Below are 17,082 nucleotides of genomic sequence, written 5' to 3'. Positions count from 1 at the left end.
ACATTGCTGTACGACAGCCAAAAGCTTGTATTTTTTAAGCAAATATTATTTTTTCACTTTCTCCAAAAAGTTCATCTTGTTTAATGCATTTCAGCAATGGCCATAGATATGCTTTTATTTCTCTCTGAAAATATTTATATTAATTGCTTCCATGTGTTGGCATTCACACTGATGTAAAGTTGTCTTTGCTATGACGCACTCAGTTGTTTACATTGACATGAAAATTTAAATATCCTATCTTTTCCTTGCATTTATTTAACAGCTTCATACACTTGATATAGTAAAATTGCCATCAGATTTATAGATCTATCTTGAGAGATAAAATGAAGCCCAAGAATCTTCAGAAAAATAAATATTGTTGGCCCCATGAGATATTTCATGCATCTGGCAAACTATCTTCCAATGCATCTTTAGCATGGGGTATAATTAACATGTGGGAAAAATACCTACGCTTCATTAAACTATTTAACTCAATATTTTAAAAATAATTTTTCTATTCATACAGCATCTATAATTATTCAAATATGTCCATGAGGGTTTATTTTGTTTAAGAGGCATTCAAAGGTTATTACAGAATAAAATAACTGAGACTATGTCTACATAATAGACTTATTGTAGTTTTATGTGTGAGTTTGCAGCAATTTGTGGTAGACAAAATGAATGGCATGATCAAAGAAATGGTTGGTGTATGGAGCCCTGTCTTTGCAACTAAATGGTTTGTTTGTCCCACCCCAGGAGCCATTTCATCAGCCCATGCAGTTGACTGATGGCATCTCGGGACTTTCCTTCCTAGTCTCCTCATGCTGGATTCTGTTCTGCTCACTTTCTTACCACTCGTTCTAGTGTTATCTCTCACCCTCTCTGTTGCATTAAGACAACCAATTCCCTTTCATAGTTCCCACCAACATATACAAGGACATTGGCTTGGGTTATATCTTTGCACTCATAAAGAAAAGTAGGCCAATATTTGAAAGATTTCACAGCAATTGAGAAGAAATTTGCTATTATTTTCCATAAATGATCCAATTTGGAGAACATAGGAAATGTTCAGCAATCAATAAATCCTATAATTATAATATCTTCAATACCTAAGTATGCTTTGGAGAATAAACTTCTCAGCTTGAATCTGCACTGTATAATTCACTTCTATGGGTTGGGTGCTTCAAGAAGACACACACAAGGTTTGTCTACCTTTAATAACTGTAGGGCTTAAATGTGAATGACACATCAAATAAACAAACACTAAACTGAGCAGTGCTGGTAATTGCTAATTCTATAATTAAATCCATATTTTAAAATCCTGCTCTTGTCTTAGAAATGAAAATTACTGCTTTGATTCCTACTTCAAGCCAGGGAAATAAAATGAACATTTTGGTAGTATTGGATAGTGCAGAGAAAATGTCCAAGCAGAAGCCAACTAACTCCCATGGAGTTAACACTCCAAATAGCTGTTTCTTAAGGGCCATGGTTAAATGTTTAGTGTTTATGTCTTGGAATCCTGACTCTGCCACTGCCTGGTACAGTCTTGAGGATGTCACTTGGATACCAAGGAACCATGAAAAGGTAATATGTTGATCTGCAAAGTGTAAATAAATAACAAAATGTGATTGAAATTTTCTTTAACATATCTGAAGAAAAATAAAAGCAAAAGGAATACTGAAATGAAATGAATGTGTTTATAGAAAGAAGTATTTATGGTATCAGATAATATTGTTTAAAAGTAGGAAAAGTCTTAGAAATGACACCCAATCCCCCCCAAAGTCAGATAAACTAACTTATTTTTTGTTAATGTGAAAGTGCCTGCTGATGTACACCTCCCCCACATGCAGTAAATTTTTGATGAACAATTGCTAGATATTGACCAAGAGTCAAAGTTTATGAGATAGGAAGTTCAGGGATCACGGCCTCATCCTCAGGGAAGTGAGTGCTCCAGGATAACAGGCATTAGCCCAACATCAGAGACAACCTCATATACACCTGCCCCAGGACATATGGTTGCATGATTTGTCTAATACACTTGCCTAAAGTTTCTGATATTTACTCTAGTGGACTTAACAAACCATTCCTTCTAGCATTTTTCAATATAGCAACAAATAGAGTCAGAGTACCTGGAACATAATGAGTGCAAGAATCGGGGAGCAATGCAAGATCATGGGGAAAAAAATAGATTTAGAGGCAAAAAGCTCCGGGTTGCTCCTTACTACATGACCTTGGATTAATTATTGTAATTCACCGGGCTTTGAGTTCCTTAGTTTTAAAATGGGAATGGTATTATTCCCCTGTGGGAGGATTAAAGTTCTCTGTATACTAATAAAGCATCATACAGTTATCAAGCACTGATATTTATTTGCTTAACATTTTTGTGAGATCTGTTATAAACCAAGCAAAGCATTATTGAGATGCTCTCTCAGCAATGAATAAAATCTGTAGTTCCCAAACCTCAAAGAACTTAAAGACAGTGTAGTGAAGATTATAAGTGAGCAAACAGGCAATTTCAATAGAATAGGCTGTGAAAGATACACAAAGTTATTAGCTAATACACTTAGGGCCAGAAGTGTCTTTATTTAGAAAAAACACCTTAAGGGTGAGGAGAGAACAGAGGAATGAGCTAGCAGGAGCCTATTCATTGACACGTATTTAAACGAGAGCCTACTATGTTCTAGAATCTCCTAGCCCTTGGGACCTATCAATAAACAAATCCCAACATCTTGCTCCCATGGAGCTTACAGTCTAGTGAAGGGAGACAGATGACCATAGACAATAATTTCGAGGGCGAGAATCCTGGAAGGGCACGTATGTGTGTGTGTTCATTAAGGATGGTTAGGGTAGGACTCACCGAAAAGGAGATATTTGAGGAAAGCCATGCAGAATGTGGGGAAATGAGTTCTACAGCCATTTTACAAACGGTGTTTCAGAAAGAGGCACCAACCAGTCCAAACATCTAAAGTGGATGCAAGCCTTCAGCTCTTAGAATAGCAGGGAGACTGGTATCTAGAGCAGAAGGAATAATGTAGGGAGGTGTGGAAGGTGAGATCTGAGAGGTAATAACTCCCTGTGCTTGGAACACACCAGCCTGTAAGGATTTGACTTTTATGCTGAGTGAGATAGAGAGTTTTCAGTAGATGGAATCACAACTTGTGTTTGAAAAGGATCACTCTGACTAGCAAGATATCCTTTTAAAATAAAAGAAAAAAAGAAACTGGGATTTCAAAGGGGAAAGGAAGACAATGAGGAAGAGACAATGAGAGAAAGCAGGCTAACTCCATGAAAGGAGACTGGAGCCTTCACAGAGAAAAGTGAGACATTTCCAGCAAGGGTTGGAGGCCAAAGGACTTTTAGTCCAGGGATGTTCAATCATTGGATTTACAAATTGTTTCTGTTACTGTAAGATAGCCCTCTAACACCTCTGTAAATTCTTCATAAATTCAAATACTCTCATGTACCCTTCTATGTGGGGAATAAAGAATTACGCCGCATCTCATGGTTTCCCACTCCCCTAGTGCCCATGCAAGTGAGAGGCATCTGCCATAGGGAAGAGTGGTCCAGGGTTGCAGGAAATAATGACCAGAAGTGGAGCTAAAAGCAAAGCAGAGAAGTTGCTGTAGAGAGGGGTGGCCAGAGAATGAGGGGAGGTGGCACTCTGACAGGTATTACAGTAACTACAACTGATGGAGCCTCAGGGTGCCAAGGGAGTGCCATACAGGAGAACATACTGTGGTCAGGAAAGGCATGTGTTAGGAAGTGACTTCTCAGTGAAGACCTAAGAATAGGTAGGCTGGGGGGTGGAGTGAGAGACTGCAGGGTGCAGGCAGGAGGGCCAGCCTGTGCTTGAGCCTGGGCGTGGTTGCAAATCCAGTAGTCAGGAGATTCATGGTAGTTTATGGTCTGGCTGGAGAGCAGAGAGTGAGGGGAAGTAGCAGGAGAGATAACCTGGGGCCAGATGGAGATGAATGCTTTAAGCCAAGCATGGCTTTGAAGGTGGCCATGACTTTTTTAGCCCTTCAGCTATCATTAGTGTTAGTGTATTTTATGTGTGGCCTGAGGCAATTATTCTTCTCCCAATGTGGCCCAGGGAAGCCAAAAGATTGAGCATCCCTGCGTTAAGCCATGCTCTGTTTGTACTTTATCCTCATGGCCAAACTGAGACATTGACATGTTTAAGCAGGGAGCTGACAATCCTTTAGAAATCTCACTTGGTCTAAAAATAGTTTGTTATTGAAGTCAATAGAAGCTCTATGGACCTTAGGAGGCAGCTCAGCATTGTTCCACTAGCCTCATGGGGGAGGCCACCACTTAACAAACACCTACATTTTTAAGGTACTTCTGATTCTTATAATCATAAAATAAAATAGAACAGGGCAAATGGCATTGCATGAGCTATTTTAATTGCAAAATGATTTGGGAAACTAATGAGTCTTTCCTCAATGCAGAGTCTTCTATGCTTAAAGAGGTTTTGTTTTGTTTTGTTTTTTACCACTTGATTAATCTTTAATACTACTATTTATATCTACTCAATTTCAAGAACAATGTATGCTAGGTGATAATAAATATAAATTATTCCATATTCTTCCAGGTCATCTTTAGGGGTGAAACAGATTAGTCCAATTCTCAATATGCTTTTCAGACATCTTAATAACATAGTGACTCTGAATAAATAACTTGTCGTTAACTGACACATTTCCTCCTACTTCAAACAAAATATTGTATTGAGTGGCCATCCTTTAAAATCAATTCAAAACCCATTCCTGGACCACTCAGCATCCTGAGAACCTGTCTGGCCTTTTGGTGCTTCTTTAGCTGTGGCATCTGGCAGGGGCTGTTGGAGAGCCATGTTATGGTGGCCAGAAGGGGAAGGGACAGAAGAGAGAAACAAGTTGAGGTATGGACTGAGAGAAGAAAGATCGAATGACAAAGGAAATATGTTAACTTGCAAAGGGAATTTTGTTCAGGGTAGAGATAATTAAATTTGGCTCCAGCTGGGAAGAAGAGTTGTTCTGTGATTGTTATTCCATCAGATTTTGGAGTTACTCTTCTCTGCAGGTACATTTATTTTCCACTGGAAAAAATATATTTATTTATTCCACTAACCATTCCACAGGACATGACTAATAAATAATAAATGGAAACAATAACTCCGTTTGGTGCAATTTATTTCAGTGGGTCAAGGCACATTTTTATTGCCTGCTGTTGAGAACACTGTGTTTGGAGTGTGTTCCTGTGCCTATTCATCAGGAGACAGGTACTGATATTGGCGGAAGAAGGGGACCAACAGGAACTAATCAATTCCACCCGCCGCAGTTTCTCCTGAGCTCTGCGGCTGCCAGCGCACAGGCCGTACTCAACATTCTGAGAGCCGAGGAAACCACAAGCCAACAAAGCCTCCTTTGCTCTTGCGTTACACATCCTATAGGAGGACGGATTTCCTGGGATTGGGGCACACCGCGACATTTGCTGGTGAGAAGAAGCGGGGGTGGCGCGGGCCTTGGTGAAGGCCTGGCATTGCTGATGGCTGAGCCAACTCCCTGGCGTCGCATTACTTGGAAAACAACCCTTCATGCTTCACTCCTCTGAAAATCGAGGGTGGTAATTCTTGGGCTCATTACCCTTGTCTGTAAAATATAGGAATGTGAGAATGTGCTGGAATAGGTTTCAAAGCCGTCGGACTTCCCGGTCTTGGTATCCGCTTGGGCGCCTGGCTGTGCCCTTCCAAAACCATGGCCTCGTGCTCTGCAGGCATCACGCTGGATAAGCACTGTGCTGCCTAGACTTGGGCAGACTTGGAGTGGCCAGATTGTAATACCATCTGCCATCAAAACTGCTTACATAGAAATATTTCTAGGCTCTTTTTTCAATTAAAAATATTACAAAAGATATGTACATATAAATATATGTATCTGTACATATAATAATAATTTTTTTTCTATAAAGTTCATAGGAGAAACTCTGGAAATCCACATAGCAGCAAGGTTACAAATAGTGACTTCTGAGTAGTGGGATTTGGGTTAACTGTACTTCCTACTATTTTAAGAGCGTGGACTCTGGGTTTGAGTTCTACCTCCATCACTTATTAAATAGCTGGCTGATTTTAGATGTCATTGAATTTCTCTAAATTTCAGCTTCTCTCTTTGTACAAATGAATAAATAAAAAGTATCCACTATTAAATGATATTAGATGAGGTTAGATGTATTAAAAGCTTAGTTCAGAGCAAGCACCCAATAAATGTTAGCTGTTGCTTATATTGTGCTATTATGTTGATGCTGTTGTTGTTATTGATGCAATACATTTAGTGGATGAAATGAATAGAGGCATTTCCTTGGACCTGCGATTACCTGCTCACGTGTGTCCTTCTTACACCCTGCGAGCCAGGGTTATCCCAGTAGCATTTCCCAAGAGGGGTGGGATGAATTCGTTCCAATCCTACCAACATCATTCACCAAACAGGCTGGGTCCATACTTTAAGACAGTCGTATCTTCTTGTTTTGCTTTAAGTAAAAGAAAATAATCTTAAGATCCTGGTGACTGGGATGCTCACCAGGATCCTTTGCATTCTCTTAAATTAGTAGGATTGTATTGAATGCCTTGGGCAATTTAAAAGGGAGCCTCGGCAGAGAATTCCAGAGTGAACGTTTCACTCTTATAATCAAGTCCCACATCTTTGTGAAACAAGAAGAAATAATCTCTAGCACAAGAGTCTTGCAGTCTGCAAAACTCTGAAATAAAAAAAAAGCAACAGGTGAGTATTGCACACTTGGAAAAGATGTTTAGTTAGAATACTGGAAATCCCCATACTTCCACATGCATCAAAGCTAAGGCATTTAGGAAACATTGTTAAAGATTTGGATTGGTCTCTAAGCATTTTGAGTTTCTTCACAAGGTTCAAGGTATTTTACTTGAATCTCTTCTCTATAAAACCTTGTGTGGAAGCATCTACTGATTGATAAGATTTCCGAAACCTCAAAAAGTCACATCTTCTAAAAAATGGTTACCCCACTCATCTGCCAAGATGTTGCCCTCCCCACCTCCAGCTAGTTCGTAGATTCCCCAAGAGGAATCATTTTCCTGGACTAATCATTGTCTCTAGAAAACTCACATTTCTTCTGGAGAGAGTTAGGGTTCTAGCTTGAGGGCACTCTCACCTGGCTCTCTCCCCACTGGAATTCTGAAGTGTATAAATTTCCACATGAAAATCTCGTATCTCCATAAACCTTTGTAAGTTTCCAAAACGATTCTAGTGAGTTGACCTCTGCACATATTGGCAGATGCAGAGAGTGAGGAAATCATTGAAGTCAAGGCTGGTTAGACTTAGTGAGGGCAAGAAAAGAGAGTAAGCTCCAAGAGACTGGGCTTTAGACACTGGGAATATATAGGATGAGGGAAATGATAGTGAGGTAAAGGAAAAGGTATGGCAAATATCACTGTGGGGTGACTTCCCCAAGAGAGTGGGGAGAACCAAAGCCTGTCCAAGATTACTTTTGTATTTTTGTCTCTGGTCAAATCCGCTTTATTAATAGGTTAGTGCAGGGAACCTCAGAGACCAGCCTGTCCAAGATTCTCCATGGGTTGTATGTACCAAGAAAGGCCTGACATGTTTCCCAGCACACTTCTAGATATCCTGACGAGCTATCAGAATGGGGCCCAGAAGTCTACCTTGTAAAAAACATTGTAAACTTGTAACACAGGTTGTCTGTGAAGAACACTTTGAAAAACTCATCTATCCTAACCATCTCATTATGAATGAAGAGACAGAAGCCCACAGAGATCACATGGCTTACTTTGGACAACATTGATAATCTGGTGCCAGAATGATCTGGAACCTAGGTATTTCTTACTCAAAATAGAGATCATTGCTGGAATTAGGTATAGCTTGCTGTGTACCATGGAGGCATAATTTCATGCCTTTATAAAAGTAATGGTGTCCATCATTAGAATGTGTGGTCTCTGTCTGCCACTGTGAGAGTAATGGGAATGCCTCGTATGTTTAATGACAAGCCAGAGATCTATGTCCAACAAAATATGGCAGAAGTGAGATTCATGGATGAAGACTGAAACTGCGGCTACAGACTGTAGTTGGAGATCCCTTCGGCTTCAACCCTGCACACTCAATGCTACATAAACAGAAGGCCCAGCTCCAGAATGGTCTGGATCTTAATCTCATTCCAGAACAAGGTAAGAGAGGAGTAATAACCACCCATTTTCGCAACTGAAAGAGCAAGGTTCCACAGAGGCCTCTTGTCCCATGTCCTCTTCTTCTGGGATAAGCATCTGTACCCTGGAGGTGGCCAGAGAATCCTGTTCCCAGTGGAACATGCTGTGACAGGATCACCCCCCACGGCCGCCATCTGGTACAGCAGCCTCACCTTTAGCTTCTCTCTGGGATGGACGTTTAGTTGACTCTGCAGGTCTTTCATTTAAAAACAAATTATGGTGTAAAACACTGTACTCTCCAAACAAGACCATCAGGACATGACTTGAATGATCCCAAATATTTCGCCACTACTGGAAGCTTCACAGCCACGAGTGGCTTCCCCTTAGGCTGTCAGTGCCTTGACTGGGCTCCACCAATGCCACCACATCACAACCTGAGTGATTCTGAGAGAAACAGCCTTGAAGTCCATGCTGATGCTCAAAGACCCATGGTGGAGGGGTCAGGCTTGCTCTTTGAAAGGTCTTCTGAGGGCACAGTGGGCAACCATGGAGTCCCGAGATCCTGAGTTCCCAGATGCGAACATAGGCTGTCTGTGTCTGTTGACACATTCAACTCAATCCTCAAGGCCTCCAGTTTGCTCAGACGAGGTGAATTTGTTGTCTGTGGTAAGATTCTTCACTCTTGACCTCTAGGGCTCTCTTGAGGGAAAACCCACATTGATGAATATCAAAATTCAAGAGTGCTATAACGAAACAAATGTGATTTTAAAAATATTTTGCAGGGAGAAATGCTCTAATTACAAATCAAATGGTTCAGTAAAGTAGTGCAACATGAAGTCTCTCTGTCTCTTTTGCCCTCTCTCACACACATACAAACACACAGTTTTAGCACAGCATCAGAAGTAAAACATAACTTAGCATCTCTTTGCTATACAGGTCTATAGACTTAACACCTAAGCCACAATCTTGTTTTCCTCCTTTCTTTGCTCCTCATTATAAAAATGTTTTAGAATGTTCAGCGACTGATTTGCTCAGTTAGAGAGATTTCATCACAAGGGAAGAATATATGGGTACCCAAAATCAGGGAGGGTGGCAAAGTTCCCATTCCTCTGTTCTTTCATTCATGTGTTCGTGTGTTCTTTCATTCTTATGCATGTGTTCATTCACCTACTAACTGAGGTTTAGATGCCGAATTCCATTCCAAAATTATCTCATCCTTCACCCTTAAATTGTCCTCTTTTCTGACATTGGCATTCTCTATTAATGGCATTAGTGCCTTCCACTTTTCCTGTTTCCTCATTAGCCACCCCTTCCCACCACCATGACATGTATCCTTGCAGATCTAAGTCTTGATTAAATTATACACCCACCTACACTTAAGCAGGGATCTTGGACTTTCCTTTGATTTCTCCATATAAGGCTGGCACCTGGTCAGAGGAGGTGTTTCATAAAGTTGGAATGAATTAATGATTCATCCTCTAACTTCTCTCACATCTATACCCTCTTTCTACCACCAGGATCTTCATTCAGGTCTGTCACACCTTTGTGTAGACCACTGAGGTCACCCACTGACACAATCCCCCATCCCTAGTTTCTTTCCACCACCATTTCATTCCATACATTGCCCTTTAAAGCACTGTTCTCATCTTGTCCCATTGTTCTTGTTACTCCTCATAAAGCCTGAAGTCCTGAACTTGGCATTCAAAACCCTTCACAATTTAACCCTTCATCTCTTCAGTCCTTTCTCCTGCCACGTTGCATTCTAAAACTGTTCTATCCAGTCCAGATGACAAACATGGCCTTGCCAGTGTTTGAACCCTTCTCTCTGTCTAGAATGTTTCTCCTCAACCCCCCATTCCCACCTCATCTCATCCTGTCCAAATCCCACACGCCTTTGAAGGCTTGTGTGTACAGGCTCTTAATTAATATTTTTCTCTGTCCTCTCAGAGTAAATTTTACTTACAGCACTCATCACCACATGCTTTCTCACATTTTGGTTATTTGTTATCATATCATATCCTCCTCTACCAGGTGATAATCTCATTACGGGGAAAATTTGTTTCTCATTCATCTTTCCCCTCCAATGGCTAACAAATGCCTTATACATTTTAGGCACCCAATAAATGATTCTGATGGAATTTAATTGTACAGAGAAATATAATATAGCCCTTACTCATAAAAGAACTGGGGGGAAACACATGGAAGAACAGGATATAGTTAAAGCCGTCAGCTTTTGGCTATAGAAATATTTTACTACCAACCAGAAAAGGAAGGCAGGTTTATACCGTCTGACATCAATGTCTGTTTCAGTGTCTGACATCTAAAGTATAGGATTCTCTGATTCAATATCTCTAGATCAATATGGGTATTAACAATAAAAGTTTAGATGCATATAAAATTTAGCATTTTAATTGAGAGTGAACTTAGAGATTTCCTCTGCCTGCCTCATTTCAACCATGAAGAAGCTGAAGGAAGCCCAAGGCATTCCTATTACCCCGGTTCACTCATAAAATGACAGCTACTGTGATCAATGCTTTATGGTGATTCACCTGGAATCCTTATCACCCTATGAAGTGGGAAAGTTGTTAATCCACATTCCATACATGAGAAATCTGAGAGCTGCCGTTTAATAACTTCTCTGAGGTACATAAAGCAAGGAGCAGACAGAATCCAATTTAAAAATGTATCTTGTCTGATTCAACAATGTTCTTTATTATGCAGTTAAAGCAATGTTTTCAAGACCTTTCAACGAGTTAGCAGCAAAAGATGACAACTGCAAGCTTTTGATATGTAGTTTGTGCCTCTTTCATTTACCCCTTTCAATCAGATTTTGCTAGTAAATAAGGCAAGTTTTCCAGTGCTTAGATAATGCAAATTAAAATCTAATACAATTTGCTTTCATATTTGTAAGTGATGGGTACTCTTCTTTATCTGTTTTAATGTCTTTTGTGTTTTTTTTTTAACATGTTTGATGTTTTTTATAACCTAAAAAAGTATATGGCAAAAAATAAAATAAATAGAATTTATTATTCTCTAATAGAATAATTCTCCAGGGGAAGAACCATGTCAAAAGTTTCACAGCAGGCTTTATTTTATCAAAGATAATCTTTTTCAAGATTATTTTCTACCAAGACTTATCTAACAACACGCATTTTAAATTTAGACAATGAGTTTTTTTCAGAAAAAATGTAACAAAAAGAAGAGGGTGATAGATTCGCATATTTTCTAAATCTGTGGGGGTTGCGGGGGTTGGTGGGGGGGTGGGGGTGGGGGGGGTAGTCTTATTGCTTTCACAGGCATAGGCCTGCCCTCTGCTGTCAGAAATAAGCTCTTACAACTCTTTGTCGATTTCAGAAACAACTCGTGTATCAGACGTGCCGCAAAAAAACAAGATTGTAAGGATTTAAGTACAACATGTACTCATTAAGTGCTAAGGTTATTGCCTTAGATCTGAAAGACAGAATCTGGAGATTCATATTGGTGGGTTAAGGTAATAAGATGACTTTCAGGTGTCTTAAAAATAACCCTTTTAAATAGTGACTCCTTGACAGCCCAAATCTCATTTAATGAGAGGTCAGAACCACCAGCCAGAGCGTTTCTTGTACTCCCCTCTCAGAAGAAAGAGCCAAAATATGAGACAAGTTCCCATGGCAGGACTGTTGTCTGGCTTAAATGACATATATGTAAAGCACCCAAGCACAAGACCAGGCACCTGGTAACTGCTCAGCAAATAGAAGTTCTCATCTTAATCTTCATCGTAATTGTATCAAAAGGAAGTCATAAGAACGTCTGGGCCTGTCTTGGAAAGCAGAGGCAGGCTGATTGCCACGCTTCCACCATTTAGGTCTGCAGTTGGGTAGGATGAGCATTTCATCATTTGGGTCTGATAAAAAGACCCTAAAGTACTGTACAATTCACTCGTCCTCCTTGCATGGAATTCACAAGGCTAGCCTTCCACATTTCAGAAAGTTTTAATAAGGGCTAAACAACATACACTTAGTGCAAAAAAATGTGTTGGATATATCCAAATTTAAGTTGAAAATTCAACAAGAAAACCCCGTTTTCATTTATTCACTCTTTTATATTTTTCAGTGATTTCCTCTTACATCTTCCAGCCAAAATGGATTCTAGTACTGATAAACAACAGTAGCCATCAATCTACCCCTTTTTCATGCCAACACTGCAAGAACATTGAAGTGACTCGTATTCCTTAGTGGGAGGTCACTTTGTACTAGGGATAAATGTTATATTGCACTCACAGGATTATTTTTTGGCATCCCAAATTGGTATTTCATTTACAAGTCATTTAAAATCCAAAGCTATTGGCATTAGGGAGTAACAACAGTAGAAACACTGCAAGTGTTAAGATCTTTGTGCATTTCATTTTTAAAAAAAAAAAATCTATGAGTGGTTCAGCCAGAACAACTTTCACTGGGCTCACCGCCACATCCCTTTCCAAAGGCAACTCAGGAAAGTGGCACAGTGCATCAAATGTCATTCTTGTTTTGCTAGCTGAGGTTTAAATTTTTCTCTTGTTTTGGGTGTAAGAAATCAACAGGAGAAAGAGTATACAATTAATACAGGAAGAATACAATGAATTGATATATTGAGCAGAATGATCATTTAGCCTTCAGCCTTCTCCTTTCTCTCACCATGGAAAATATTTTATCCTTTGGCAAACAGTCAAAGCTTGTTGCCATAGGGTGCTTTCCTTTTGGAAAATAACAATCTTTGTGGTTTTATAAATCTTCTTTGTTAACCTAAAATTATTTCCATCAAATTTTTGAAGTGTAGCAAATACTGTTGCAACTTTATCCATTCCGTGACCTCCAGGGACTTGCTAGGAAAGAGACTTCTCAGCGAGGACCACAGGTCTCACGAGGTCCTGCTGCAGGGTCCCTCTCCATTTTTTCACACTGCTTCCCCAAAATTGCCGACCCCTGAGCACAACACAATCGCTTTCCTCAATCCTTCTGCCTTTGCAGAAGCTATTGTTTTTGTCTAGAATGCCTCTCGCTTCCCATCTTGTTTGCCTGTCAAACATGTAATTATTTACATCTTGTATCAAATCTTTTGACGCTTTGGGACATCTTCCTTATTATCACAGAATTTGTTTTCCATGATAGAATGTACCTCCATTATACGACTTATAATAAAAGACAACTGTTTCTTGACATAATGACTATAACAGCTAACATTATTGACTTTAGATACCGTGATAGGAACTCTGTGATATATCTCATAAGCATTATTTCTGCTCCCCCCATTCATTAAGTGTGAAATTGTATAGATGTGGAAACTGAGGGTTAGGGAAATTACCTGGTTTGCTTGTGATTATGCAGCTTGTGTGTGTGGGTTGTTGATGTCAACCCATTTCCTTTCCTTCTCTAAGCCATGCTGTTTGTTGTCACTTTACATTGCCCTTCCATTCACCATCCTCACTTGAGTGACAGCTCGTTTATGTCGGGCACACATTCTATTCCTTTTGGTATTTCTCATGTTAAGCGTAGTACCTTATATCTAATTGCTGGGTCAAGATGCATGCTGAATGAATACATAAAATGAATGGCTCATTGCAAAACCTTTCTCAAGTGCAGATTGAATGGTTGATTCTCGCTTCAAAGGGTTGAGAAATGTAGTCCACAGGAGGAGTCAACATGAATGACTCTAGGTCCAACCCCACAGCCTCGCCTCCCCTTTCCTTTCCTGCGTTCACCTCTTCCTGAACTTCGGATCACAGAGCTGCTGAAAGTTCACTCCCTCAGAACCACCAAAGTAGCTGCCCTGATTGCATGGAATGTTCTCACACTTCTCTCACTTTACTCACCAAGCCCTTTTTCTTTCATGCCAGGTGTGAAAGCCATACTCCCCAACAATACTTCCCATGACTAAGGAGAATTGCTGAAAGCTAGAAAGTATAAAGCCTTTGAGGGGGAGCAGCAGCATGAGTGGCTGGGAGTGCAGGCTCTGGAGTGAAACACTAAGCCCATTCGAAGGTGCTGCCACTGACTTGCTGCTGTGTCTTTTGGGGTAAGTGAATGAAGGTGTCTAAGTGGCAATCTTTTCAAGCGTACCCATCCCACAGGGTTGTTCTGAGAGCTCATGCCTCTAGGCTTGGGGTCTGGTACAATATAACACTCAGGGAATATTAGCTAATATTATTATTAAGACAAAAATAGGAAGACAAGTAGTCAAACAGAAAGGGAGAAGAGTGATTTTTAAAATCTGTCTCAGGTTTCAAACTCTCAGCTTATAGTGATCTTATGAAGAAACATAAGTTCGGAGTTTTGTGCATGGATACAGCCATGTCTATGAGCCTTTCTTTGAAAGCTCATTGAAATTTAGGATCAGGAAGCAAAACTATAGTCCTTCGCCTATTAAACCAGGTAAAAACATACACCCTGTGATTTTTAAGGGATTTAAGGGCAATTATTCAGGTAAAACCAGTCATTTCCTGTTTTATGAAAATGGCTCGTAAACACTTGGGCCATAGTCTTTGAACTGAAGCATGTCAGATATCCAGTGATTAATGTTCATGGAAATTATTAATTGCAAGACAGAGGCACTTAACAAGTATTGAGTCTGAAGAATATTACTGATGATTTCTTCAGAGGTGCAAAGAGTGAGTCGGAAGAGGAGAAGGCACAGCAAGCCAGGGACCTATGGAGAGATAAGTGTGAAGATAACATTGACCAGTTTCCTTCATTGCCAATTCTTCTTTTCCTCATGACTGATACACTTTCTTTACCTATTTGGCTAGATTTCCCAATAACTTCTTTGGTAAGCAAATGTGACATTTTCTCTTCCTTAGTGCCCCTCTGAACTAAGAGCTATGCACAAAAGCAAAGATTATTTGGGGAGAAAACCTCCGGAGAAGGCAGTGAAGTGGAGTAGTCAAAGCATGCACATGAAGTAAGGCGGTCTGGGTTTAAATCCCAACTCTAGCACTCAGCAGTTTCAGGCTCTTGGCATTTTTTGTTTGTTTGTTTTTGTTTTGTTGTTTGTTTTGTTTTGTTTTGTTTTTTGATGGAGTCTCACTCTGTCACCCAGGCTGGAGTGCAGTGGCGCAATCTCAGCTCACTGCAACCTCCGCCTCTCCAGTTCAAGTAATCCTCCTGCCTCAGCCTCTTGAGTAAGTAACTGAGATTACAGGCGCATGCCACCATGCCCGGCTAATTTTTTTTTTTTTTTTTTTTTTTTTTTTTTTTTTTTTTTTTTTTGAGATGGAGTCTCGCTCTGTCACCCAGGCTGGAGTGCAGTGGCGTGATGTCAGCTCACTGCAAGCTCCGCCTCCTAGATTCACACCATTCTCCTGCCTCAGCCTCCCGAGGAGCTGGGACTACAGGCACCTGCCACCACGTCCGGCTAATTTTTTGTGTTTTTAGAAGAGACGGGGTTTCACCATGTTGGGCAGGTTGGTCTTGAGCTTCTGACCTCAAGTGATCCACCCGCCTCAGCCTCCCAAAGTGCTGGGATTACAGATGTGAACCACCACGCCCAGCCCTGGGCATTTAATTTAATTTCCCAGAATCTTGTTTTATTTCACTGTGAAGTGTGGATATTTTTCACCCCAGAAAGTTATTGTAAGAATTCAATGAAAATACTTATGAAACAACTTTAGCATGGTTCTAGCGTTCAATAATTACTATTATTATCTTAATTGTTGTTTACCTGCTTGTATATATATTAAAATCAAGTACTTTATTCTAATTATTATTTTCATCATTATTTTAACTACTGTGATTTTCATAATTATATATGTATGTATATTTTAACAAAAGATTTTAATTAACCAAAATTATATTTGTGGATAATTCTCAATGTCTTATGATAATATGCTTACTTTAAAATTTATTCTTTCTTTTTTTTCTTCAGGAAGGATCAGGTAGGAGCAATCAGGATGTTGCAGATCCTGATTATGCAGAGAATTAATCACATATCATGTGAACTCTAGTCATCATGAACTCTGCCCTCCAAAAGGAGGAACAGGTAAGAATGATCTCACCTGTGGATAATACATCTCTTTTAAATGCTCAACAGAATAAGCAAGTCCATCCACAGTCCATCTGTTCCCAAAACCATTTAGCCATTCCAGGGATCATTAAAGCCACACCAGCGTCCTTCCAATTTGGTAATAACCAATGGGAAAATCCACTTAGTTATTCTCAGGGAGCAAACCAGTTGACCAAGTTAGAGCTGGGTCTGACTTGCCCAATGAGCAATTCATTCGTCAGCAATTCCTTCTGAAGAGAGAAGGTTATTCTGTGGAATTGACAGAGATGTTGCAATACTTTGTGTCTTTGCCCTTTTGAAAGTAAAAGCACGGCAGGTCACTCACAAGCCACTGGGCAAATACCCAATGGCCCCTGAGAGTTATTCAGTGCCCCTGACCAGAAGAGTTGGCATTGGCTTCTGGGTATGAATCTTAGGTAAGGAGGAAAGGTATTGAGAAAATGAGAACAAAATGAAGGAAGCTTGAATTTAGCATATCTGCCTTTACAAGAATTGCTGTACATGTTTGTCTTAGCTTAGGTTGTTATAATGAAATACCACAGACCGGGTGTCTTAAACAACAGAAATCTGGAGACTTGAAAGTCTGAGATCAAGCACGGTCAGGTTCTTGTAAGGGCCTTCTTTCTAGTTTTCTCACGTGACAGAAAGGGAGAGAGAAGGGCATAGAAGAGAGGAGAGAGAGCGAAGGAGAGACAGTGAAAGAGAGAGAGAGAGAGAGCTCTCATGTTTCTCCTTCTAAGAGCATTAATTTCATAATGATGGCTCCACCCTCACAACCTAATCACCTCCCAAAGGCCTTAGCTCAAAATACCATCACGTTGGGGATTAGGGCTTCAATATACAAATTTTGGGTGGGCAAAAGCATTTAGTCCATAGTAATATTACCCTTCCTTCCTCACTCTTCCCCAGCCAGAGTGAATACT

The sequence above is a fragment of the Rhinopithecus bieti genome, unplaced genomic scaffold (genome assembly GCF_001698545.2).
Source record: "Rhinopithecus bieti isolate Rb0 unplaced genomic scaffold, ASM169854v2 scaffold_6536, whole genome shotgun sequence".
Lineage (NCBI taxonomy): Eukaryota > Metazoa > Chordata > Mammalia > Primates > Cercopithecidae > Rhinopithecus > Rhinopithecus bieti.
The sequence above is the reverse complement of the archived record's forward strand: the minus strand, read 5'-3'. Positions refer to the sequence as shown.